Source organism: Pogoniulus pusillus, chromosome 4, assembly GCF_015220805.1.
Source record: "Pogoniulus pusillus isolate bPogPus1 chromosome 4, bPogPus1.pri, whole genome shotgun sequence".
Classification (NCBI taxonomy): Eukaryota; Metazoa; Chordata; class Aves; order Piciformes; family Lybiidae; genus Pogoniulus; species Pogoniulus pusillus.
Window position 1 is genome coordinate 15,902,267 of NC_087267.1, and position 27,937 is coordinate 15,930,203.

At 41.9% G+C, this 27,937-nt stretch overlaps 1 protein-coding gene across 3 annotated transcripts in view; it reads right to left on the reverse strand.

Moving 5' to 3' along the window:
• The window catches only part of TAFA2 (TAFA chemokine like family member 2), a 237,805-nt gene that overhangs the window by 189,737 nt on the left and 20,131 nt on the right, over positions 1-27,937 (reverse strand). The gene's annotated exons all lie outside the window — the stretch shown is intronic.

Genomic DNA, 27,937 nt, shown 5'->3' on the forward strand with positions numbered 1-27,937 from the left:
AGAGCCACAACATATCATATAGAAACTGGAACTGAAGAGGAAAAGATTTCTATCATTTAAGACCCTAGTCTTGCCAAAAGCAAACATAGATGAATACAGACTGACAAGCTTTGGAACAAAGAACCGAACAGACAGACTATCACCTAAAGAAAGATTCTGCAGAATGAAAAGAGATTGGAAGTTATTACAGAAAAATCCTTTAAAGCCTTTAGCCAAGTATCCAGTTGTAGTAAAGAAAGCAAACAAGTTAGGTATTATCACTAAAGGAACATAAATCAAAGCTGTTGATATCATCACAATCACAGCACAGCACCTAAAGTTGCAGAGGGAACACATGGTACATTTTAAGTGCATGCATACTGAGGAAAATACAGTTTCCTTTTTTATAGAACTGCAGAATGGTCTGGGTTAGAAGGGACCTCCAAAGGTCATCTAGTACAACCCTCACTGCAGTCAGCAGAACATCCTCAACTAGATCAGGCAGCCCAGGGCCTTGTCGAGCCCCATCATTGAATGTCTCCAGGGAAAGAGCCCCAACCAATCTCTATGGGCAACCTGGTACTGTGTTCCAAGCACCCTCATAGTAAAGAACCTGTTCTTAACATCCAGTCCAAATCTGCTCTTCTCTGGTTTGAAGCTATTGCCCACATCCTGTCACCACAGGCCTTCGTAAACAGTCTCTTTGCATCCTTCTTTTAGGCCCCCTTCAGGTACTGGAAGACTGCTCTTGGGTCTTCCTGGAGCCTCCTCTTCTCCCAGCTCCCTCAGCCTGTCTTTGTAGCAGAGGTGCTCCAATCCCCCGATCATTTTCTTCACCTTTCTCGGGATCCACTCCATCAGTATTTTTTGTCAGTCTGAACAAAAAGAACTTCGAAATACTAACAGCAAATGCAAAGTCTGAATCAAACTAGAAGTCAGAAGCAATATCTAATATGCTTCCAACAACTTGTTTCTTTAGATGAAGGATAATTTGAATCATTACTAATAGTTTTAATTTCGATTTTGGACATGCACAGCTTACCAGATAGCTGTAAAAGAGACATTTGCTATTGAGCATCTCCAAGAACTCTGGGTGAGGGGGTCATGACTGCTTCTACAGAACAGATTGCCTACAAGTGAGTTTTCCCTTCAATACAAAATAGTATTTTTTCTAACACCTGCTGTCCTTCTTGGTCATTTTTTTTCCAGCATCTGCCAGCAAATCATGGAAAATATGCTTTTCACAGAATCACAGGGGTTAGGGGCTGGAACAAATCTCTAAAGATCATCCAGTCCAATCCCCTTGCCGGAGCAGGATCACTTAGAGCAGGTCACACAGGAATGCATCCAGGCGGGTCTTAAGTATCTCCAGAGAGGCAGACTCAGCCACCCTGGGCAGCCTGTTCCAGTGTTCTGTCACCCTCACAGTGAAAAAATTCTTCCTCTTCTGTGCTTCAGCTTCCACCCATTCCCCCTTGTCCTGTCATTGGGCATCACTGAGCACAGCCTGACTCCATCCTCTTGGCACTCACTCTCTACATATTTATAAAAACTCATGAGGTCACCTTTCAGTCTCCTCTCTAAGCTAAAGAGCCCCAGCTCCCTCAGCCTCTCCTCACACGGAAGATGCTACACTCAATCATTTTCGTAGCTCTGTGCTGGGCTCTCTCAAGAAGCTCCCTGTGGTCCTTCTTGAACTGAGGGGCCAAGAACTGGACACAATATTCAAGATGCAGCCTCAACAAAGCAGATGAGAAGGGAAAGAGAACCTCTCTTGATGTACTGGGGTCGGAGTGGCTGGAGAGCAGCCAGACAGAGAGGGATCTGGGGGTACTGATTGATACCCGCCTGAACATGAGCCAGCAGTGTGCCCAGGTGGCCAAGAGAGCCAGTGGCATCCTGGCCTGCATCAGGAATGGTGTGGTCAGCAGGAGCAGAGAGGTCATTCTGCCCCTGTACTCTGCACTGGTCAGACCACACCTCGAGTACTGTGTTCAGTTCTGGGCCCCCCAGTTTAGGAAGGACACTGAGATGCTCGAGCGTGTCCAGAGAAGGGCGACGAGGCTGGTGAGAGGCCTTGAGCACAGCCCTACGAGGAGAGGCTGAGGGAGCTGGGATTGTTTAGCCTGGAGAAGAGGAGGCTCAGGGGTGACCTTATTGCTGTCTACAGCTACCTGAAGGGTGGTTGTGGCCAGGGGGAGGTTGCTTTCTTCTCTCAGGTGGCCAGCACCAGAACAAGAGGACACAGCCTCAGGCTGCGCCAGGGAAATTTAGGCTGGAGGTGAGGAGAAAGTTCTTCACTGAGAGAGTCATTGGACACTGGAATGGGCTGCCCGGGGAGGTGGTGGAGTCGCCGTCCCTGGGGCAGTTCAAGGCAGGGTTGGATGTGGCACTTGGTGCCATGGTCTAACCTTGGGCACTGTGGTAAAGGGTTGGACTTGATGATCTGTGAGGTCTCTTCCAACCTTGGTGATACTGTGATACTGTGATACTAACCACAGCCCTTCTCATACACCCCAGAATGGCACTGGCCTTCCTGGCCACCAGAGCACATCACTGGCTCAATTACCATGTGCCCTCCAGTCTTAATTAATAAGTAGCCTCAAGCCACTGAAATTGCTGGATTTTCTCATAGTTCCTTTATTAAACTCCCTACAGGTCACTGAAGAGCCAATTCATAATTACCAGGACTGCATATGCCCAGCATATCTCTTCAAAACAGTACTGATGGCATACAAGTTACTGTCTAACATAAAAGCACTTCACTTTCCTGTGATTAATAAATCCTAGGCTGAATATTCAGCCTTCAGGAAGGCTGGAGAGGGACCACTTATAAGGTCTTGTAATGGCAGGACAAGGGGTAATGGGTTTAAACTGGAAGAGGAGAGATTCTAACCAGGTGTTAGGACTGTTTACAGTGAGGGTGTTGAGACACTGGCACAGGTTGCCCAGGGAGTTTGTGGATGCTCCCTCCCTGGAGGTGTTCAAGGCCAGGCTGGATGAAGCCTTGAGCGACCTGTTCTAGTGGGAGGTGTCCCTGCCTATGGCAGGGGGTTGGAACTGGATGATCTTTGAGGTCTCGTCCTACCTATACCATTCTATGATTCTATGTTTACCATGTACAACTACATTTGTCTAACATAGCTTAGAAGGGGAAAAGAATGACAGAAAATCTTTCTGGATAGCTTGGGGGGAGGGGGTTTGGGGGTTTCATTTTGCAACACACTTAAAATAATTGCATTCCTGTGATTATTTTGGTAGAACTTAATTGTATCACTACATTAAGCATGAGTGAAATCACTCATTATATGAGTTGTTATTTTGGTTAAAACTTAGCTATTACCATTTGTTATGGGTTTAAGAACCACAGAGGTTCTTAGGTCCTCCAGAAGTACCAGAGAAAGTAAAAGGAAGAGGGAGATGCCAGAAAGGGTAATCTTTGCTATTTCATTTCGATCAGCATAGTTAGGTTTTGGAAAGCCCAGGCTGGAGAACTGGGACAAGGCTGGATATGAATTTGTCTGGTTTGTGGTTTTGTATATATTTGTTAATAGTTTTGTTTGTTTGGGTTTTTTTCTATTTAAACTTCCAATCCTGTGTGGAGCTTTTTAATTTTACTCCTTTGGGAAGGGGGCAAAAAGCTTTGCCCTCAGCAGCTCATGGCTCAAAACCAGGACACTATTTCATGTCAGAGATATAAATTTAAAATGTAAATATCAATCTAGAAATCACTCATTTAGAGAATAAATACATATTCATAACCAGCTGCACTCCTCCCCAACTCCATCTACCTCTGATATCGACAGCAGAAAACCTCAAATAGCAGATTCCCTCACTGACAACAAAACTGATTCACCGATTTCCCAGGGTTTACACTACAAAGTTGTCAAAGAAAACACACACTAGCAAATCTCAGAACTTGGCAAACCATATGAAAAAAGGTAGATTTTCTTTTCATTCTCAAATGTTTATTATAAACAGCATCTCATGAAGTTAATCGAAACAAGAAGCAAAATGAAATCCAGGGAAAAAGAAGCAGCACTATCCAACCAATGGAAAGCTATAGCAGGAAGAAAGTGCTAGAAACTGATGTAGGAAATCTGTATGATGGCATTTTACAATCCCAGTAACCTTTATGTTCTCTTAACATTCTCTCAATGACTTTTTATATTTCTCTGTTGCAGGCTGATTGGCAACATTGCATGTAGCAGCAGTTCTGTTTTGGATCTTGCTACCTGCAGGTCACCTAAGTCTAGTAATTATTCTGAGCTTCATAACAAATTTCCTCTGCCAGGTCTTCCACTAGGACAAGAAATAGAATGGTTTATACCTGCTGAGAAGCCAGTCCTTTAGATCATGTTTTACCTCAGTTTTAACATGAGGTGATTATGTCTCTTAAAGTGTTCTGGTGGCTCTTCTCAAGATCAGACCTGGCTGCCAAGCAGAGAAGTCTGCAGTGTCCCATCAACATAGCTGGCATGCTGTGGGGATCAGCATGGGGGCTTGTCTTGCCTGACCTGCCAGCAGATGCTTGCTGCAGAGAGAAGAGACCCTTCAAGACAGCACCACATGCCAGAAGGGGAAGAGGACCAATCGTATGCTGCAAAGGACTGCTCCTGAGCCAGCTGCCATCCACCCAGAGAGACACTCTGAAAAGCTAGGCTTTCGCTTTGCATAGACTAAACATGCTACTCCTTCAAGACTAATGAAAATAAAGAACGCTGCTGAGAAACAAGCATCACCTTCCTCGGAGGAACAATGCAAGTTCTGCCCATGTGTCTCCCCTAGGACTCAAGTAAACTGCCAGCATCTTGGGGAGGACTCTGGCAGAGCTCAGCATGACTGAAAAATATTCACCTGATTGTCATTTTCCTGTACTGAAAGCTGCCTCTAAACACATGAATTAACATGAACTCTGGGGCAGGTACCTTATTTTGTGGTGCATCCACACAATTCTCAGGCAAACAGGCAGTGTGGCACTGTCACAGCAGCAACACAGGAACAGCACAAATGTCAGTCACAGCACTGAGATCTTACGATACGTTTGCCTGCGACTCAAGCAAGAAATCGGAAAGCCTGACATGGAAAGAGCAATTTAATTTCCAAATCAGCTGAAGTATGAAATGTTTTTAATAAAACAAAGCTGTAAGTCTGTCAACATCGTTAGGAAAATGGGGGGAAAAAACGTTTCTCCATTTTTTAAGTAGAGCTTTTCAAACAAAAGCAGCAGTCTGTGTTGTTGTGTTCACAGCTGCTTCCCTATCCCAACCTGAGTGAATAATGCCCTTAACACAACAGCAAGATAAAACAGTCCACACAGGCTTCCTTGGTATACCACAAATCAAAGCATCCCAAGAATGTAAACCATGAATAACTGGTAATTCTCACTGTCTTTTTTCTGTAAGAAATGGGTTGCATAATAACTGGGCCAAACAGTGAAATGCATCACACATTCCTCCTCCCTGGGTTTTGAAGATCACAGTATCACAGTATCATCAGGGTTGGAAGAGACCTCACAGATCATCAAGTCCAACCCTCTACCACAGAGCTCAAGGCTAGACCATGGCACCAAGTGCCACGTCCAGTCCTGCCTTGAACAGCTCCAGGGACAGCGACTCCACCACCTCCCCGGGCAGCCCATTCCAGTGTCCAATGACTCTCTCAGTGAAGAACTTTCTCCTCACCCCAAGCCTAAATTTCCCCTGGCGCAGCCTGAGGCTGTGTCCTCTTGTTCTGGTGCTGGCCACCTGAGAGAAGAGAGCAACCTCCTCCTGGCCACAACCACCCCTCAGGTAGTTGTAGACAGCAATAAGGTCACCCCTGAGCCTCCTCTTCTCCAGGCTACCAGATAAGCAGCACATGAGTATCCCTGCCTCACACAGGTTAGAAGTGGTATCTTCTTACGTTCCTGCTCACACAGGTGTCTTTGCTTCTCCTACCTTTCTGGAAAAAAAAATATCCTTTGTCAAGCAGATGTGTGTTTAATGAAATTAAATCCTTAGTGGACAACAACAGGCAAAATATCATGGAAAACAATAATAGTAATTGAGGACATTCTTCACTCTCACGGTGTTTTGCCAGCTTGCACACTGAGTTTATTCACTTGCAAAGACTTTGATTATTCAGGAAAGACTGCAAGTTACAGGGTGAAAAAGGGAAAAGAAAAAAGGGGAGGAAAAAAGGAGTAAAAAACCCACATATTTAAAAAAAGAAAAAAGAAAGAAAAAGAAAAGACCAGAAATGAAAGGTTTAATTAACTGCTAAGCCTCGTTCCTGGGGCCAGAAGCAGCCACTGGCACCTTTCCTCATGACAGCCATGAAAGGTTCTCTTCCCTCCAGCATCCCCTCGCACAAAGCAAACATTTAATCTCATATAACAACACCATCTAGTGGTAAAATGCAAACATTACACCTAGAATATCCATCGCGTTCCGTCTTTATTTACACGGCCATCGGACACACACAGACACAGAGACAGAGCAGGCATGGCAGGAAACACTGCCTCAGTCTGCCGGGACACATACGTCTCACCCCAGCACTCGAGCAAATTCATAAGTCTTCATTTCATCTCAACACATTCTCAGCTTTCAGCATGTGAATCGAATCACTGATGTAGATCAGATGAGCTCCCCTCCAAAGGATATATTGATAAATTGAAGCCATAAGCCATTGCCACAGGAGCAAAGACACAGAAGCAGGCTGGAAGGCATCACAAAATGCATCACTACCTGTTATGAGCGTGCTGACCACACATCTGGCACAGCAGTGTGCCCACAGCTCCTCTATGTCATGTAATAATGCAAGAAACACCATTTTCTCCTGTTCTGAACAGCACAAATTGGAGGGGAGGGAAAAGCGGTTACTCCTCTCTACATGAAAGTCAGAGCTTGTATTCAGGTGTTATTCTTTGCATGACCCCACTTATTCATGATATCTAAAAGGAGGGAAAACTGAAGAGAAAGACAAATTGTCACATTCGACTGCAATCCCTTCAGTGCTAGGATGCGACTGGTATGAGACTGCAGAAGAAAGGCTGGAGTGAGTCAGCAAGGCAGAAAGATGACAAATGGGAAACAGCAACAACTTGCTCTACAAAACAATGAATTGTGATTACACTGATGATGCAGCACTAAAAAGCTATTTGGCTTGAAATAAAATTATTCAAAGTTAGAATCCTGCGGTAATGAAATGGGACAATTTGCTCTACTTCAGTGGGTTTTGAGAGAACATTAGTACATTGTAAACAACATATTAACAAAGTGTATATTTGTGAAGGGCAAATTAAGTCAATACTCAAGCTGCAGGAACAATTGAGCACATAAAGCAGTGCTATGTGCAATTCTGGTTTATCATTGGCTTAGCCTCTTGAACTTTTCTGTCTCAAAAAGAGCTGAAACACCTTTATACTCTATACTTACACCCTAAGAACTTACATAAAGATCCATTCTACAACTGCCTGAGGGGTGGTTGTGGCCAGGAGGAGGTTGCTCTCTTCTCTCAGGTGGCCAGCACCAGAACAAGAGGACACAGCCTCAAGCTATGCCAGAGAGATTTAGGCTTGAGGTGAGGAGAAAGTTCTTCACTGAGAGAGTCATTGGACACTGGAATGGGCTGCCCGGGGAGGTGGTGGAGTCGCCGTCCCTGGGGCTGTTCAAGGCAGGATTGGATGTGGCACTTGGTGCCATGGTCTAGCCTTGAGCTCTGTGGTAGAGGGTTGGACTTGATGATCTGTGAGGTCTCTTCCAACCCTGATGATACTGTGATACTGTGATACTGTGTGATTCATGCCAGGCTATGAAGTTCTGCTTATCTTGAAACAGGAGATTCTACAAAATCTCTGCTGTTTGAAACAAGTTCTTATAAAATCAAGCATTTTGCTGTCAAAAACCATGGTGGTCTAGAAGAAGCTTTCTTCAAACTTTCATTGGAGCTCCTGCTTTTCTACAGCACATGTAATCACCCAATAATCCTGAAAACTATTTAGATGTTTTCCTTCTCCATATTCAAATCCCCTATAATTATGTAGCTCAACAAGACTAATAATGTAACCATCACCCTGTGAAAAAAAAAGAATATGCTCTTCAAAACCTCTTTGAAGCAGCCACTTCACTTACTGAAAAGACCAGCAAAAATAGCCAATTTCTAAACATGGAACATTTATTAGCTACTAATAACTTCCTATTAAAAAAAATAAATAGCAATTTAGCAACAGTGATGAATCCAGGAATTGTTTAGAATGCTATTAAGAGTTAAAATGTTAACAGGGGAATATGGTGACAAACTCTGATGAATAAAGATGGTGAATAATATTACCTTTTAAGAGATTCTGAACAGACATGTCACTGGCATCACGCAGTTTCTCTCCGATGTGCACTTCTGCCACCCTCAAATACATAATTATATTATCATGAGCTTCAATTTATAATTTTAGATGTTAGTTACAGCTTTAACACATTTTGGGGTTTTAACCTATTCACTGAATTCTTTACATTGACAACTAAAATCTGAAACTTGACCTTAACAGAATCAGCATTTGGTTGGTATTTGTAATTTGTTCAAGTGTGTTTGCATAGGGAAAACATTAGTTTCACTGCTGAATTGAGTCAGGAATTGACATGTTCTATTCCCTGAGATTTCAAAAACAGAGAATTAGGAACTGCAAACAGAGTACTTGCTGGCATAAGATTCCTAAAGGAGCACCTGCTCTGCTCAGCCCACCTGCACTCTGCAACCTCATACCAACAATCCATACCTGGGTCTCCACAAAGTTTCAACCTGTCGATGATGATTATTGACTAAAATAGTTTCATTCAGTGAAACTGAAGTGTAAAGCCAGGCCTTGGAGCTAGTCTACACTACTAAATGAAATTCCTTTTCACTTTCAGAGAAAAGTTACATTTATGAACAGATGATTTGTCATTGATTCTGTGCTGTTACTTGCACTTAAACACCTTATGACATAAGCTTCAGCATGGACACAACATCAGACTAGCTGCAATTGTTGCAATCATATCACAAAAAAACTTCATGCATATTGTAGAAGCACTACAAGAAGTATTCACCCATGGAAATTAGGCTTCCATCATTCCCACCTTCATAGCTCCTAAGACAAAAATTGCAAAAGGACAATCACCACCTAACATACAAAAGCAAATGTTGAACAGAATAACATACATATTCTCCATATCTGTGGAGATTTGTTACAGAATTTATGAGGAAAATATCCTTGGAGGGGCATGGCTGAATATTTTCCTGTCTGAATTTGGCAAATGAAATCCTGAAACTGGTTTAGTAAGTTAAAAGAAGTTAAAAGGTTACAAAAGTGGCATCCAAGGGCCTGGCCACGAAGAAACAGGAGTACTGAATGGGTCTATCCTGGGACCTATGCTGCATCAGTACCACGTTGGAGGCAGTGGAGTACATGCTCACCTAGCTTGCAGATGACACCTAGCAGTGAGTTGCCAGCTGGTATGCTAGAGGGCAGAGCTGCCTTTCAGCAAAAACCTAGAGAGCTGGAGAAATAGGCTAAAATGAACTTTCAAAGTTCAGCAAGGAGAAAAGCCAAGTGCTGCCCCGGAGAGGGAAGTAAGCCTGACGCAGCCCTGGATGGGGCAGCAGCTCTGCAAGAATAGCCCTGGTGGGCAACTGAGCATGGGCCAGCTCTGTGCTCTGGCAGGAGACAGCCATCACCCTCCTGGTCTGTATTAGCAGAGGTGCAGCCAGTAGATCACAAGAAGGGATCGTTCTCTCTTCATCCTCTGGTCAGCACTTACTGGACTTCATCAAATACATCCAATAGAACAATGCCTTACAAAGAGAGGCTGTGGACCTAGGGCTTGTTCAGTCTAAAAAAAGCATTTGGGGGTACCTAACAGAAGCCTTCTATCTACAGGCAAGATAGAAGGTAGAGCCAAGCTCTTCATGGCATGAGGACAACGGACATAAGCTATGTTAAGAGGTTCAGAATGGATTTAAGGGAAATAAATTCACTCTGAGGGCAGACAGTGGAGCAATTTGTCCAGAACAGTTGCACAATCTGCTCTCTTGGATGTTTTCAAGACAAGACTAGATAAAGCCCTGCGTTCAGTCTGCCTTCAGACCTGCCCCTGCTTTGAATGGGCATGAACTTCTGAGGCCCCTTTCCCTGAGTTAGTCTGATTCTGTAGTCTTAAGACTAAGTGATAACCTCCTTCTTTATCTTCCTAAAGGATGCAGTGTATAAACTGGTTAAACAACTAAAAGCAAATAACTTCCATTAGTTTGAAAGCAAAGTAATGTCTATCCATGTCAAAATTATCATTAATAAATATAAATAAGGATACACTGTCAGTATTCCAATACTTCCATTTTGGCATTTTATGCAGTTCCAAATATTCCTAATGAAGTTTCACTGCCAATTTGAACACAGTCGACACAGATAATGCAGCTGCACAATAATGATAACCCTCAAAAACATCTGGATATTCCACAGCTTGAAGATCCATTGCTCACTAAGAAACTAATGCTTTTTTCAACTAACTCTTTTGTTATTTTCCTAGCTAAAAGAGCACATGTGAACATTTGCACTACCAAGGTGAACATCCATTCTGTTTCAAATCAGACCAAAACTTCTCTCTAAATTTTGGGTTACTCATAAAGACTAATTATAAAGATTAGTCATTGCAGATTTTACTTCATTAATCATCTTAGTTTTTTTCCTTATTATGACATCTATTGGAAAACAAACATTTTGAAGAATTCTTGGAACATACATTAAAGTTGTATGCCCCACTCTACATCTTATACATGAGGAATTAAGAAACTACTTCTACATAAACTATAGTAGGCTTTACGGCAATCTTCATTAATTCCTGGAAAAAACATTTTTCACTCGTTCTGGAAATTGCAAATCTTCTTCCCACTACTTTTAAACAGATATTAGAGCACATTCAAAACCAGAGGAGGGCAATGAAGCTGAGGAAAGGCCTGAAGAATAAATCTCACAAAGAGCGACTGAAGGAGCTGGGGCTGCTTAGTCTGAAAAAGAGAAGGCTGAGGGGAGACCTCATCGCTATCTACAGCTACCTGACAGGATGTTGTGGAGAGGCTGGTGCTGGTCTCTTCTCACAGGTCACTAGTGATAGAACAAAAAGGAATCACCTCAAGCTGAGACTGGGTAGGATTAGACTAATTATTAGGATTTTTTTTTTCCATGGAAAGAGTGGTCAGGCATTGGAATGGGCTGCCCAGGGATGTAGTTCAGTCACCAACACAGGATGCACTTAAAGGCCCTTTGGATGTGGTGCTTGCAGATATGGTTTAGGGTCCTTGTAGAGTAGACTTAATGGTTGGACCTGGTGATCCTGAGGGTCTTTTCTAACCTGAATGTTTCTGTGGTTCTGTGATAATCACAGCTTAGAAACAAAGTAGACCGGGTAAAACGGTTTATAGCATATCTCCTCTGTTACCTCTGCCCCCTTGTGTCTAAGCCAATAGACCTCAGACATTTTTCTCCATAATGTGCAATCTCCATGACAAATACATAGAATGAAATGATGTATGGACACAAAATATATAAGTACATACATAATCAAATTTACAGTACTTTCACATGGACCATATGCATTCTGGAAATACAGTTCAAAACTCATCTTTCTGCACTTCCCTCATGGCTATACATTGCTTCAATGCGAGATCCTCTTACGTTTCTGGATGGGTGACACATAGATGTGAGCTGTTGATGCTTCAGATTGAGCACACAAGATTGCTTTGATGCTCCTGTTGAAAAGTCCACTGTAATACATTAACTATTTATATTATTTTTCTAAGTCCTGAAATTGCAGGTGAATTCTATTAACCTCATCATAGGATCTGAGAGGTCTTTTACTCAGTTCTCACTTCTCTGAAACAATCACCTAATCCTTGTCCTTAGTGACAAAGGATCCAATTTCTCTCCCCAGATCTACCACACACCCTGGAAGCATCCCTGTAGTGGCCATTTCAGCAACTCTGAGCACAAGAAATACACTTCCAAGAAAATGAACTGGGGGTGAGGTCAGCTTCTTTTTATGGGCTGCAGAAATCAAACAGAAATATCAGTGGCTCTGTTAAGGCCACTAAGTATTAATTTCCATGTACCATCAGAAGATGTCCTGCTACTGTATTCCATCCTGCACAAAACTTTCAACGAATTCTTGAAATAAAACTTGCAAATGCCTGTATGTGGCAAACTTCTGCTTTTTTACATAATCAAAAATATTTTTCTTCTTTAATTAAAATTGTAAAAATCAAGGAACTTTATCCTTATTTAGGTAACAAGTGTAAATAGATAAATAAATAAATAAATAAATAAATCCCAAACGAAGAAAAGCACAGAGGTCTGGTGCAACAGCAAGTTCTGACAAGAAAGATCTGAAATATGAGGCTATCATTCTAACTCTATTTTCTACGTGAAACTTGGTGCATCTTACAATTATACAGAGGAAGAAGTTGGGTGTATTTTTAAAACCTTAACCACAAAGATCAAAGAAAGATGAAGTTTCTTTAGGCTGATTATTTAACAGAATTACAGATAAAGGCTCAATCCACAGTTACATTACTTAAAGCTGCTCTGCTGAAGTTTGGTTGATTGGTTCAGGTTTGCTCTTACATGGGCAAAAGACAAATGAAATGGGTGGCATTCATTTACAGAAATGGCACTGCTATTTTAGAGCTGATACACAAAAACTCTCTTCCAAAACTAAGGCATACTCAGCAGTTCCCTTTAATAAGAACAATTTGTTTCTGAAGATTGATGAGGATAAAATACAGATCATCTGCAGGATGGCTCAAAGCACCTAATGTGAATGCTCTGAACTACCCTCTGGAAGTGTCCTATGGTCTTTATTAACTATAGGAGAAACTGTGGGAGGACAAAGATAGCTGTCTGGAGCAAAGGGATAGTAATGAATTTTTTTAACACAGCAATGTTTTTTTTGATTTCTGAAGTGTTCCACGACAAACTGACATCTGCTGCCCTGACATACTGTCTCACCATGGTTTTGTAGCTTTTACAGAGGGATATTCTGCTAAACTGTTGTTCCTCTCAAAGAGAATTTGAGGAACAGGGCATGTATAAAGCTGTTCCACTATGAAGTTGCATGCCAATTCACTCACATTGGCTTTACCGTTATGTAACATAAGAGAAAAGAGCACTGGGAAACACACATGGAACAGAACTGCAAAATAACATCAAAAACTAAATGTTATTAAGATTACACTTCAGAATAACAATTTGGTTTCTTCATCTTCTTGTCACACAATCACAGAATGTTAGAGGTTGGAAGGGATCTCCAGAGATTGAGTCAAACCCCCCTGCCAAAGCAGGATCCCCCAGGGTAGTTCACACAGAAATGCATCCAGGCAGGTTTGAAAGTCTCCAGAGGAGACACCACAACCTCTCTGGGCAGACTGTTCCAATGCTCCATCACCTTCACCATAAAGAAGTTTCTTCTCATGTTGAAGTAAAACCTTCTACATTCAAGTTTGTATCCATTAGCTTGTTTCGACCTCTCCTTCCCCTAGTTTAGCTGAAATATCTTTAATAAAAAGGAATCTCATTGTCCCAGATGAGTAGGAAAGCAAGTAAGGAAAAATTCAGACCCTGTCCTGCACCTTCACAGCCTTGTAGGCCACAGAATTGTGTAATTCTCTTCCATATTTGGACATAATTCTATGTGTGAGGATTTAACATTGCTAATGAGAATTACTTAGTCAGGATTTTACAACAGGAGAAATACTAAACACACAGACTGCTTGGTTCATTCTTAGCTATTCTTTTTCTACAAATGTCATCTAAACACTGACCACAGTTTTATTAGAAACTCTAAAATTCAGAACAGGATAGTTCAATGAAGCAGCACATCTTCCTTTGCCTGTTTTTGGTGCTACAGAGTACGTTGAGGGGTATCATCACCTAGGTTCCCGTCCCTCTAACTGCCTAACAGACAGCCAGGTGCCAGCAGAACCATGTACACTATGCCAGCTCAGCCTTCCTGAGTCTGCATGCAGCCTGAAACCCAAACTTGGTGACAGACATTGTTTCACTGCTTACTGCTCCCTCTCCAATGTCACACAGCCTGTAATACTTCCACATGAACAAATCCCATAGAAGGGTGCAGAAAAAAAACATCAGAGGTATGTAAAGTGGGAGTCTCAGCACAGAAGAAAGGAGAGAAATATGGAAAAAAGAAAGGCAAAGACTTTCTTGTAAGAAGGCTGGCCTGGTAAGCAGCAGAGAGTCCAAATGACAACACACACAAATGTTTTATTCTCCCCATGATCTTTGCCAAAGTCTCCCTGACGTTGGCAGGGACTGCAGAGGTTGTGTTCAGCCTATACTCCATCTGACAGACTGTAAGATAAATGCAGAATTTTGCTTTTTCCTCTTCATGAATTTGCCATGCCAGATCAAAGAAGTGGGAATTTGGGATCAGTGCAGTTCTGATACAGCTGGCAGAGTTGTTTATTTGAGAGGCTAAATTCAACCTTCACTTGGTCGAATAACTTAATTGTGCTTGCTGGGAGCTGCTTTTTAAAAGGTTCAATTCTTTCTGCTGCCAAGAATCAGAGTTTGCTTTCAGCATGTGGAAATTACCTCAAGGGAAGGCTTTTGTGAGCCAAACCATTCCAAAAGTATTGTTAATTGCTTTCCACAGTCTTGTGAAACAGGAGATTATGCAGTAAATCCACATTCTGAACCAGAAAAATTAAGGAGACAGAGAAGTGAAAAAAACAACCTCATAGATAAAAATAATAATCTTAACTACATACTTTAAGTAAGAGAATACAACTTCAGATGTTAAAGAGTTTTTACCAATTATTGCACCCTTCCTGAAACACTCTAATCAGTTTACATCAGCAACAGAACACACAGTATGCAGATTTATTCAAATAAATTCTATGGGCCACTACTTGAAAGCTGCTTGACTGGCCTATGCAGATGCATATTATCTTTATTTGTAAATCTTCTCATAAATTAGTCAGAGCTTACAAGATATAGAAAGGCTTCTGAAGAATAAATATTTTTTTTTTGTCTCTCTTGCTTTTCTGTTATTAACATGTCAGAAGTTTCAGGAAGGATGAGATTATCTTTCATACTGGAATGACAATGCTGACGCAACAATATTGAAGCTATCATTGAAAAACATTAGTCTGCAAAGAGTTTTCATCTATTGTATGGAACTACAAACGTATTTCTTCAGGGTTTGGTGGCAATGCCTCACTATGAAGGTAGACAAAAGGAGCAGCTGAACACAGCTTCTGTAATCAACAGCTTTATACTCTTCAAAATGTTGAGGATTATGTCAGGAAAATTCAGAGCACTTCTCGAGTTTAGAGAACAAGGAAACAGAAAGCTTTGAAGACAGATTAGTTAAAAAACAGAATGTCTATAAGTATTTTGAAGCATTTAATACAGATATGGGTGCAGATGGGTTGGATAGATATCGGTCTAAATTCATATAAGATATGGCAGGTTTTGTCTCTTCAGTGATACTTCTGTCAGCTCAGATAATTTGCAGAGAAATGTATCTGCTGCTCTCCCCCCTTCTCCAGAGGCATCTCATTCTGCCTTTCAGGAAATTTAAGTATCCAAGTGGAAGCCTTTTCTAACTCTGCTCACTAAACACACTGGTGCACGTTGCAAAACAACCGTACAGGAAGCTCTAAGCATTTCAGGTGACTTCTATGTTTCAAAATAAGTGGGAGTTTGAAGTGTTCCTCAATCATTTTCTCTGTAAACAGAATACAAGAAGAGCAATCCATAATTAGTGGCAGATCAGATTACAGCCAGGGAATGTCAATATGCTAGGAAATGTAGGAGTCTGCCATAAAATCCTCCAGGCTTGAAGCCCTCTTAGGTGAGATGCTTGCTACAGCAGGCAGATGACAGGAACGCGTAATACAGGTTAGCCAACGTACACCATATGAAATGCTCCCGCCTACAACCATGTTTAAAAGTAGCATGCCACTCACTGAAAATAACAACAGTTTTTCAGTACATGATGCTACTTCACATTAAGGTAGAGTGACTTAGGCTGAAGAAACACTCATAGAAAAGTGAAAGGTCTGCAGCCTCTCTAGTGCTTCTGTGTAAAAGGTATCTATGGGACTCCTAAACTGATGTGGTAAGGTTGTGTCTGCCCAGAAGTGATTTGGATATTTGATCAAGCCCTGAAACAGAAGGCAGGTTTTATTAAGCTCAATCTCATTAAATAACTGCACATTAAATTTGTTATAGATTAGAAATATATCCTCAGAAGCTGAGTATTTTAAAATTCAGTTGATAGAGCACAATTAGGCATCTATGAGGCCTTTGACAAAGCATTGCCTGACACACTGATGAAAATGCATTACATAAAATCAATTTAGCACATCTTCAATGGATTAAAAACTGATTAAATGAGAGATCACAAAAAAAAAAAACCCAAACTTCTCCAATGATGCTGTTCCTAGTGGAATCCTGTGGGATCTATTCTTGAATGCAGAAGAAATTACTACTGTGTAAAACCATAACATTTGCAGAACTCATCTTAATCCAAAATAATGTTAAGAAAAAAATCTGCATTCTACAAAGTGACTTCATGGTTTGGTAACTTAGGCTTATTTGAATTACAGGCAGTTTAACAGAAAACTACGGAAAGGTAAATGATTCACACCATACTTTGGTATGAGAAACTTTATTTTGAAGAATCTCAGAGCTAAGATGATGAACTAACCATAGGTGTGCAATGCAGTACAGTGTCATGACTTAGACATTTATTTTTAATAACTGTTAAGTGGGACACCGATGGAAATGCTCCACTGTGCACTGCGAGGTATCACCATAGTACAGGACCACCTGCAGAGTGAAAGAAGAGGAATTGGTAGAAATCCTCCCCAGTCTTTCTTTTTCACCCTGTAGAACAGTTCCCTGGGAAGAAGGAGACACTTCTGACCCCTTCTCCTCCAGAAATGAAGTAGCAAACATCAAAAGACGTTGCTGGTAATCTCTGGAGGTCCCTTCCAACTTCTAACATTCTGTGACTCTGTGAAGAAGATCTACAGGAAGGCTGAGGAGGGACTGCTTAGAAGGGCTTGTGGTGATAGGACAGGGACTAATGATTTTGAACTAGAACAGGGCAGATTTAGGAAGTTCTTTACAATGAGAGGGGTGAAATACTAGAACAGGTTGCCCAGGGATATGGTTGAGGTCCCATCCCTGGGAACATTCAAAATCAGACTTGCTGTGGCCTTGGGCAGCCTGATCTAGTAGGAGATGCCCTGGCTCACTGCAGGGATGCTGGACAAATGACCTTTGAGGGTCACTTCAAACTTGATGCAATCTGTGAATCTGTAATCAGAACTAGAGAACTCACTTAGAAGGTAACACTAGGGTACATAAGCTAGTTCCCAAGCAACTGCATGGCATAATGTATCAAACAGCACTCATCAGTATATCTGTACAAACACTGGGATTCACAGTTGAGATAATAAAGAGGTAACAAAATCTAAAATAAACCAGGAATAATTCATAGAATACATCTGGTTGGAAGAGACTGTGAAGATCATCCAGTCCTGTTTAAATCTGCTTTCTCTTACCCCAAAGGGCATTTTTTACAGTTTCAGTGCCATGTTATTCAATCAGTTTTGAATTCAACTCACTCCAAAAGGAAAATGTTGTTTCAAAAGGAAAACCAAATAATTCCATTTCTATAACATTAGAGTATCCTCTGCATTGTTGAAGACGAATGCATGAATGTTCACCCTAAAAATCCAAGAATATTTCCATGTTTTCAAAAATCCCTTTCTATCCCCAAGCAAATCTGTTTCTCAGATTGCATTCCATTTCACATTTCAGTCTTCCCTTACAACATCTTCACTGAACCTGTAAATCTGATGAAAATGTATCTCAGGACATCTAAACCAAAACAGTTGCATTGGGTAAAATATAATCTTTGAATGTCAGCGCTACATCATTTCATACTCTTGTTTACTGACTTTTTCTGTCATTCCCTTTTGGCAGGACTGCACATAAAGGCTGTAGAAGAGGTGAGATAAACATTATTCTCAACAGTATTTTTCTGTTCTGCAATGATTATACAGAGAGAAAGTCAAAACAAGTCTAATGACTCACAGAAGATTAGCAAAATGTCACATGTAAATAGCAGTCTTGCAATGGCATCTATAGAGGAACCACACTGGTAATCTTGTATTTGACAAACCAAAACCATCACAGAAATCAGCGAACGACTGCTGTAAAATTTCAGCCAAATGTAGCTCTGAACAGACCTCACAGTCAGTATGCTGAGATGGGAAAAGTCAATCCACACCAGTAATACTGCCATGGAATGCATAAATAAGCAATGCACATGGGTATGCCTGCATGCTCTGGTCACTCTTGTAGTATTGATTTCCAAAGCTCTTTGGAAGATTTCCAGAAGAGAGGCATGGCTAAATTCCAGCGACAGCAATAAAAGTCTCAAAGATACTTTTAAAGTATTTAATGACTTCTTACTTTTCAGTCTGCATTAGATATAATGATAACTTAGATCTGTACTTCAACAGGATCACAGGATGGCAGGGGGCAGAAGGGACCTCTGGAGATCTTTGAGTCCAAGTCCCTTGCCAGAGCAGGAGCTTAGAATCTAGAATAGGTCACACAGGAATGCATCCAGATAGGGCTTGAAAGTCTCCAGAGAAGGAGACTGCACAGCCTCTGTAGGGAGCCTGTTCCAGTGGTCTGTCATCCTTACAGTAAAGAAGTTCTTCCTCATATTGAGGTGGAAGCTTCCTGTGCTGTAGTTTACATCCATTGCCCCTTATTCTATCAGAGGGCACAAGTGAGCAGAGGCTGTCTCTTCCTTCTTGACACCCAGCCCTCATCTATTTATATACATTTATTAGATCCTCTCTCAACCTTCACCCCTCCAGCCTAAACAGCCCCAGGGCTCTCAGCCTTTCCTTGTAAGGCAGTTCTCCAGCCCCTTCATCATCCTGGTAGCCATAACCTTCCTTGTAGCTTTCAATCATCCTTGCAGCCCTTTCAGCAAACTATACACAAGACATAAAATGAGCTTAAAAAAAAAAAAAAACAACATATTTAATTCAAAATGTAAAACCCCACTCACTGAGATCAAATTTAAAATAGCACTCACTAAACCCAAACATCTTGAAAATTTTGTGGCATCCACTTCCAACTGAGAACAGAAACTCACATGTAAGCTTGTGAAACCTTTTTTTGAGACTGATAACCTTTTAATACCCTAAACATTCTGCTTTAGAAGATCTGTTTCTGCCTTCTATTTCTCAAGTGTATTTCTTCTCTGTCTAGAGTAGCGAGTTTTTTCTGCCATTTGTTGTTGCTGTTACTTTCTGATTTGAGTTTGTTTTGATCTTTTGAAAAATAGATCAATGCAAAGTCTTGAAGAAGTTGTAAATAATGTGAGTCGTGTTTACAGAGAAGAAACAGCAAGGATTTGTCAGTTTAAATCAGCATCTTAATTTGCTTTTTAAATCCATTGTGAAATAAGAATGCTTAGCACGATTCTTTCTAAATAATTCAAATTAACTTCTATTACTAGAGAAAAATCAACGACTGAAACATTGATAAAGTATTATAACACTTTTTATCCTAGTTGGTGGAGAGGGTCATGTGTGACCTCAGTATCATTCCCACACTCACACTTAATCAGAGAAACAACTCTGATTTACGCTCCCACATAGCAAGTTCACAGAGCCCTCCAGTGAGACCATTCCTACAGCCAGATCTTGGACTGAGATGTTATGGAAAGTGAATTTGGTCCAAATGACCTGTAATTATACCGGGAGTCATCCTTACTAGGTAAAAAGCTAAAGGCATTTTGCCACCTCCCTCGCCAAGAAAAGGCATCATTTAAAATTCATGGTTTCTGTGGACTTTTATTTTATTTTGTAATCCAGAGAAAGCTGACATAAGACAATCTTTCCCCTCACCAGAAAGCAATCCTTTTCACAGGCTTCTCACTCTTGAAACCCAGTCTGCCTGTCCATGACAGCAGCTGTAAGGGGTCTGGCTAAAAGCACATCTCCAGTAAGTAGTTTCTAACAGCTGCCAGCAGCAGGGGCCTCCTAAGAAGTTTATACAGAGCTTTTAAGAGGGTAAGTAGTGATAATTTTCCCAGAACATGCTCCCAAGTTCTAGCAATTTGCATCTCAGATATTCCTCAGGCAATGAGGGCATTGTTGTCTTGAATAAGAACCTGCTGGATTTTTCTTCATAGAAATGCCTATTTTTGAAGCCAGGTAAACTTGTAAAGTCTACAACATCCTGGAGCAAGCCGTTCTGCAGCTCAAGCACAAATCACGCAAAGAATTCCCTCCTTGCAAGACCCAACCTACTTCTCCTCTAGTCTTACCTTTCCTACACAGACTTTTGGGTTTCTTTCATTCTCCTTCAGCACTCGATTCAACCTAGGGCACTCCCAATCCCTAGCTGATCAGTCCTGCATGGAAGAGAACTGATCTGTTATGAGCTGGTATGAGTCATACAATGGTTTAGGTTGGAAGAGACCTCAAAGATCATCCAGTTCCTACCCCCTGTCGTCATAGGCAGGGACACCTCCCACTAGAACAGGTCACTCAAGGCCTCATCCAATCTAGCCTTGAACATCTCCAGGGAGGAAGCATCCACAACCTTCCTGGGCAACTTGTCCCAGTGTCTCACCACCTTCACTGTAAAGAATTTCTTCCTAACATCTCATTTAAATCTCTGCCAGTTTAAACCCATTACCCCTTGTCCTGTCATTACATGACCTTGTAAACACTCCCTCCCCAGCTCTCCTGTAGGCCCCCTTCAGATACTGGAGTCCTCCAAACATTATGAATTACATGTCACTTGGCTGTCATATTCATCCTGAGATCAAGGATATTTCAGGGCTCTACCCAATAGAATACTACAGCTTCCATCTTTCTAATTAATATACTCATTCTCAAGTTTTATTACGTGAAAAAAATGCAGGTCATAATAGAATTTTATTCAAGCTGAATGTTTGCAATCTGTTGCACCTGTAACTGGTTTCTCAGTTAAGACACAAGTTCAGTTAAACAAAGATCATTCATATCACCTTGAATCATAACACCAAATCTCTTATGAGAAACACATACCAAAAAAGCCTACTCAGTCTTAGAAGTATGTTGTAATACATTCTCTACAACCCACACTGCTAAGCATATAGAGACAAACAGCTAGGAGCCACAACATAATTTTCAGTTACTGGAGTCTGAGTGAGATCCCCAGCTAAGAGAACATGTTCTGCCAAGTGCCTGAAAAGAAAACATAACATCCATAAGGCATCATATTGGAAAGTACAGGATCAGTTGTGAGCCTGAAGGAATAATTAACCAGAGACGGTCACAACTCTGCAGACAGATGGCAAAGAACTAACCAGGGAATGAAGAAGTCCTTCCACAGTGCTTCTTTGACAGTTTGATACAGTCTCACATCACAGAATGATCACATAAAGTGAATTTGAATCTAAGTACCCTCCACAACCTGAAGGCCACCTTAGTCATCACACTTTTCCTCTCTAAAAGCTCATGCTTCAGTCCAAAATATATTCCTGAATATAGACAAAAACTCAAAGGAAAAGGTTTTTATTCAGTTCCCTACCAGAACAATGCCAAGTCTCAAGAGCATGAAAATGAAGTAGGTTATTTTTTTTTTCACTTTTAATTTTCATCTCAGTCAATTTATACCACAAGAGGGATATGGCTCACCCATCCTCTTCTGTTTGAAAAATGCTGTTAGGAACGTGTCCCTAAACAGAGGAAACAAGATCTCATAAGAGCTCCTGAACATAGATCATTTCTCCACCTGGACATCTTTCAGCAAATGCTGCATAAGAAAGTCAAAATGCCCATCAAAACTGTACACTCCTCAAAAAAAATCAGTCATAGAATCAACCAGATTGGAAAAGACCTCCAAGATCATCCAGTCCAACCTAGCACCCAGCCCTAGCCAGTCAACTAGACCATGGCACTAAGTGCCCCATCCAGGCTTTTCTTGAACACCTCCAGGGACGGTGCCTCCACCACCTCCCTGGGCAGGCCATTCCAATGGCAAATCACTCTCTCTGGGAAGAACTTCCTTCTCACATCCAGCCTAGACCTCACCCAGCACAATTTGAGACTGTGTCCCCTTGTTCTGTTGCTGCTTGCCTGGGAAAAGAGACTGACCCCCACCTGGCTACAGCCTCCCTTCAGGTAGTTGTAGACAGCAATGAGGTCACCCCTGAGCCTCCTCTTCTCCAGGTTAAACAACCCCAGCTCCCTCAGCCTCTCCTCATAGGGTTTGTGTTCCAGGCTTCTCACCAGCTTCGTCACCCTTCTCTGGACACATTCCAGTATCTCAACATCTCTCTTGAATTGAGTCATCCAGAACTGGACACAGTACTCATAGTGTGGCCTGACCAGTGTTGAGTGGAGGGGCAGGATAACCTCCCTTGTCCTACTGGCCATTTTATTCTTTATATAGGCCAGGATGCCATTGGCTGACCTCTGCCTTTTCCTCATCTTTTGTTACCATATATTCCCTCTCCATCTAATAAAGAGTGGAGTTTGTTCTTGCCCCTTCTTTTGTCATTAATATACTTATAGAAATATTTTTTACTCTCCTACCAGCAGTGGCCAACCTAAGTTCTAAATGGGCCTTTGCCTCTCTATTTTTTTTGCCTCTACTCTTCCTGGGATACCTCCCCTTTTTTCCAAAGGTGATACACCCTCTGTTTTATCTTTAATTCCTTTAGCAACTCCTTCCCCATCCAGTCTGGCTGTCTCCCTTGTCAGCTCATCTCCTGGCACAATGGCACATCTGCTCCTGTGCCTTCAGGAGTTCTTTCTTGAAGTAGGTCCAACCTTCCTGGACCCCTTTGTTTTAAGGGCTGCTTCCCAATGAACTTTCCAAATTAGTTCCTTGAATAAGCTGAAGTTTGCCCTTTGGAAGTCCAGTGTGGAGGCTTTGTTGATGCCCCTCCTGATTTCACCATACATTGAAAACTATAATTTCATGATCATGAGACCTCAGACAGCCTCCAATCACATCTTCCACCAGCCCCTCTATTTGCGAACAGCAGGTCAAGCAGGGCTGCATCCCTGGTAGGCTCATGTAACAGCTGAGATAAGAAGTTGTCCTCCACACACTCCAGGAACCTTCTAGACTGCCTCTTCTCTGCAGTATTGAAGTCCCAGCAGATGTCTGGCAGGTTAAAGTCACCCACAAGAACAAGGGCAGGTGATCTTGAGGGCAGCCTCCAGATGCTTAAAGAATAATAACTCAACCTTTGCTTCCTGGTTGGGTGGTCTCTAACAGACTCCAACCAGGATGTCAGCCTTGTTGGCCTTCCCCTTAATTCTCCCCCCTAGGGACTCAACCTGATCATCCTTAATCTCTACCCCCATGGCATCCATAGCATCCCTAATGTATAGGGCCACTCCTCCACCCCTTCTTCCTTGCCTGTCTCTCCTGAAGAGATTGATTACAGCACTCCAGTTGTGTGAGTCATCCCACCACGTTTCTGTGATGGCAACAACATCGTAGTCTTCCTCTTGTTCCAAGGCTTCCAGCTCCTCTTGTTTGTTACCCATACCATGTGCATTAGCGTACATACACTTCAGCTGGGCTGCTGGTTTTACCCTTATCTCTGGCCTACCACCCTCAGCCTCCTTTGGTTTGTCTCTAGTACTGTTGTGTTGAACCCTCTCCCCCTTCCAGTCTAGTTTAAAGCCCTTTCGACAAGCCCAGCCAGCTCATGTGCTGAGATCTTTCTCCTCTCTCTGAGTCAGTTGTACCACATCACTAGTCACAGAATATCATGTTGTTGGGTTTACTGGCCATTAACAAAGATTTTTTTTTTCCTCAGAAGAGCACAGGTACTCAGAGAAGAACTGCCACACGAAGCTTTAACCAAGAGCCTTCCTAATTTTAACAAATCTTATGCAAATTCTTAATTTTAAAGGAAACGCAGGGCAACTGTATTCTGACAGACATCAAGAGGAGAGTGGTCAGCAGGTTGTCGTAGGCAATTGTCCCACTCTACTTCACTCTAGTGAGATCCCACCTGGAGTACTGCATCCAGTTTTGGAGCCCCTATTACAGGCAAGATATGCACCTGCTGGAGTGTGTCCAGAGAAGGGCCATGAGGATGATCAGTGGGCTGGAGCTCCTCTCCTATAAGGACAGGCTGAGACAGTTGGGATTATTCAGTCAGGAGAAGGCTCTGAGGTGAACTTCCAGTATCTGAATGGGGCCTACAGGAAAGCTGGTGAGGGACTTTTTAAGATGTTGGGTAGTGATAGGACCAGGGGGAATAGAGCAAAACTAGAAGTGGGCAGATTGGATGTTTGGAAAAGGTTCTTCACCATGAAGGTGGTGAGACACTGGAACAGGTTGCCCATGGGGGTGCTGGAAGCCCCATCCCTGGATGTTTCAAAGGCCAGGCTGGATGGGGCTCTGAGCAACCTGACCTAGTGTGAGGTGTCCCTGCCCATGGCAGGGAGGGTTGGAACTGGATGACCTCTGATGTGCCTTCTAACCCAGACAATTCTGTGATTATGCGATTCTGTAAACAAGATTGACTCAGCTTTGTTTCGTCCTAAGACCTCGAGGTCTTGTCACTTCTGCAAGCAAAACATTCAGAAAGCCCTTGATGGAAGTTTCAAAATCTGATGATTGAAACAGAGGTCTGAGGTCTTTTGGAATGCACAAGGTGCCAGACCATATCTGAGCTGTAAGAGGTAGGATGCTTTGCTGAGGCCATTGTTTTCACCGCGGGGTAAGTTTCCCAGCCTTTCTTGGAGGCTGAACAGTCATGCAAAATTCTGTCCAGTCACTGGCACAGTCAGTGTTCTAAAAGAAGTCTCAGCAGCCTGGTTTGGTGTAAATTGAGTCTGCCTTTTGATAAAGCAGCAAGAATTCTCTTGCAATAATGAAGTGCAGCAAATACATACTGTCAAATATTTTTACCTGTGCTAGCAGAGATAGAGACTTCATTTGCTGCACCCCTTTGACAACGTTATTATTTGAATTCTCAACATATCTTGCAGGTGATACCATCTCCCAAGCTCAGCTTTAGTCTCCCTTACACACTGAACAAACAGTGCCCTTCTTATAGTTATAATCTTGTTATAAACCATTTGCAAACTCCTGCGAAGTTAGGCTGTTGGAAAGCAGCCTAACCTATGTGCAGAGTCTCCAGGAGAAAACAAGCTTATGTAACCACAATATCCTGGTTCAACAATAAAAGGCTACAATGTCTTAGGAAAATCTGAGGGCTGAGTGAAGAAAGGGCAGTGATCTGGAGGTCATAAATATTCTGGCTATGCTCACCCCATACGTTCTGCAGTCCACCTATAAATAGTCTTCAAAATGGTACACATTTTGAGAAAGTCAAGTAACCCAACTTTCACTTGGTAATGTAAGGGTGAAAGTCTAATGATGCCACAGAAGGGCAGAGGAAAAGAGCTGCTGAGGCCACGTAGACATCTGCTGAAAGAGTCCTAGCTGTGACTTTCCACAGAGAGTATCAACTGGCTTTAACACAGACAAAGAAATGAGAAAGAACAAGGCCAGCCAGAACAAGGTCAGCTCTGTGTGGGGAGCAAGCAAAGAAGCTAAATACTGACGGCAGTGGTCTATGGGAGGGAGAACACCCACACACTTGCAGAAAATTCTACAGCCAGCTCTCACTTTAGACCAATTTTATTTTACATACCAATGCTATTTTTATATATGGGGTTAAAGGCATTGCAAGGAGAAGATGGGTACTCTGCCACTCCTTTCCCATCTATTTACTAATACAGTTCTGTATTAGCCTTCTTTCTTGCCCATTCCCCTTTGACTCTTTTTAACCTTCTTGTGTTTCTTGAAACTACTGGTACTGCCTATTCAAATCACTGCCCCCGTCCTGGGCATCCAACATCCCACATAGCAGGTAGATGCATTTGGACACTACGATCAGCACTTTTGGTGCCAGAGCTGCTTCTATGATATTGCCCTTGCAACAGCTCTCAGTGAGTTCTCAGTGTGACAATGAAAAGGACTTTGTCATCTGTTTGGCTCCACATACTGACAGCCACCCCTTTGGAAATCACTTCCTACACATATCAAACCACAATTTGGGGTAGATGCCGAATTGTAACTAAATATCCCACGAGCGATCAGAAGAGAAGCTGACTCTTTCTCCCGCAGACGAACCACAGCATTTCAAAAGGCAAGAAAGAAATCTAATCAAAATTCCATATTATTGGTCATTTATAGTAGCACACTACTTTTCTTTTGTCAGTTACATCTAGAAGTCCTCAAAACATCAAATAAACACAGCAAAAAATGCTCTATATTACTTCTTCAAGGGCATCACCAAACAATCTCAATGTAAGTCATCTCCTAAGAATTGTGGCTAATTATTTTGATGACATAAATGAAACATTTTTTTTAATGAATAGTCTTCTATTCCAGGCAGCCAAAGAAAGTAGATTCTGAGAACTAGCATATGATCAATTTTCACAGGCATGGTGCAGAAAATATCTATGCTTAGGCCACAGATCTATATACATATAACACTTTCTTCGAGAAGTCTTTAGATGAGTTAAGGTCATTGATCTAAGATTTTATGACATTTTTGAAGGGCAGCCAGAAGCTTCACTTAATTTTTCAGCTCCTTCCAGAACTTAGTATTAGTATGCTTCTTGTTCCTAAAATACATTAAGATATTTACATTGTAAACAACACTATGCTGAGATGTATCAAACAGGAAAGGTCAAAAAAAGAAAGGCACATTTAATGTTTTGTTTTCTACTTCAAGATAAACATCAAGAGCAGATTTTATTCTAAAAACAGGTCATGAGCTCTGAACTGAAAGATGTAGGCTTTGTTTCTTTACTTCTGTAAATGTTGTCACACTCCTTTATCTAATACTCCTTTCAAGATGTACTGATTCAATTGCTTGGCTGCTACGTTTACTCTAAAGCACTTTCTGGTCAGATGAGGATGATCTTTCTCCGTATAACTCTCACCTCACGAACAATGTCTCTCCTTAAGTCCTTTGAAGGCCATAATATAACTGAAAGGGGACACAGTCTCAAGTTGTGCCGAGGTAGGTATAGGCTGGATGTTAGGAGGAAGTTCTTTACAGAGAGAGTGATTTCCCATTGGAATGGGCTGCCCAGGGAGGTGGTGAAGGCACTGTCCCTTGAGGTCTTCAAGAAAAGACTGGATGAGGTACTCAGTGCCATGGTCTAGTTGACTGGATAGGGCTGGGTGATAGGTCAGACTGGATGACCTTGGAGGTCTCTTCCAACCTGGTTGATTCTATGATTGTAATTCAACATGAAGATTCTAAAAGCACCGACTTGGTTTCAGACAGAGCTAAGGAGTGCATACTGGGGAGGGGATACCTGATTTACCAGGCTCCAATTTGAGTGATTGTTAGGGCTCAATAATGCTGTACTGAACCTGGTATGAGACACATATTACATATCCCCAACTGAGGGCAGTCGATTTCCTATACAGAGAAGCATCAACAATACCAAAGATAGCATGAAATCGAACAGAATGTCTATGTGAGGTAAGTCTTGCAAAAAGACCTGTTTCCAGGTTGTTTCACTGGGCATTCACTAGGCACAACCAACAATTCACTGACTATCAGCTCTTGCTCTGAAGAGCAGCATCTTTTTTACCTTAAGGCTGTAATAGCTCTCCCAGGCATCCACAGTCCATAGCAATTCTAACCTTGTAGCTGACACGTAACTAAGCTTTCTAAGTAAAGCACAAAGGCCAAAGTCCTTCTTGTCACCTGTACTGCATAATAGCTTTGGTTACTGAACTAAATAATCCGAAGCAGCCAACTTGCCCTCTGTGCTGTGAGGATGCAGTTATCACAGGTTCCTCCAGTGATCAGGACTTAAAAATGCTCTAAATCACACTTCA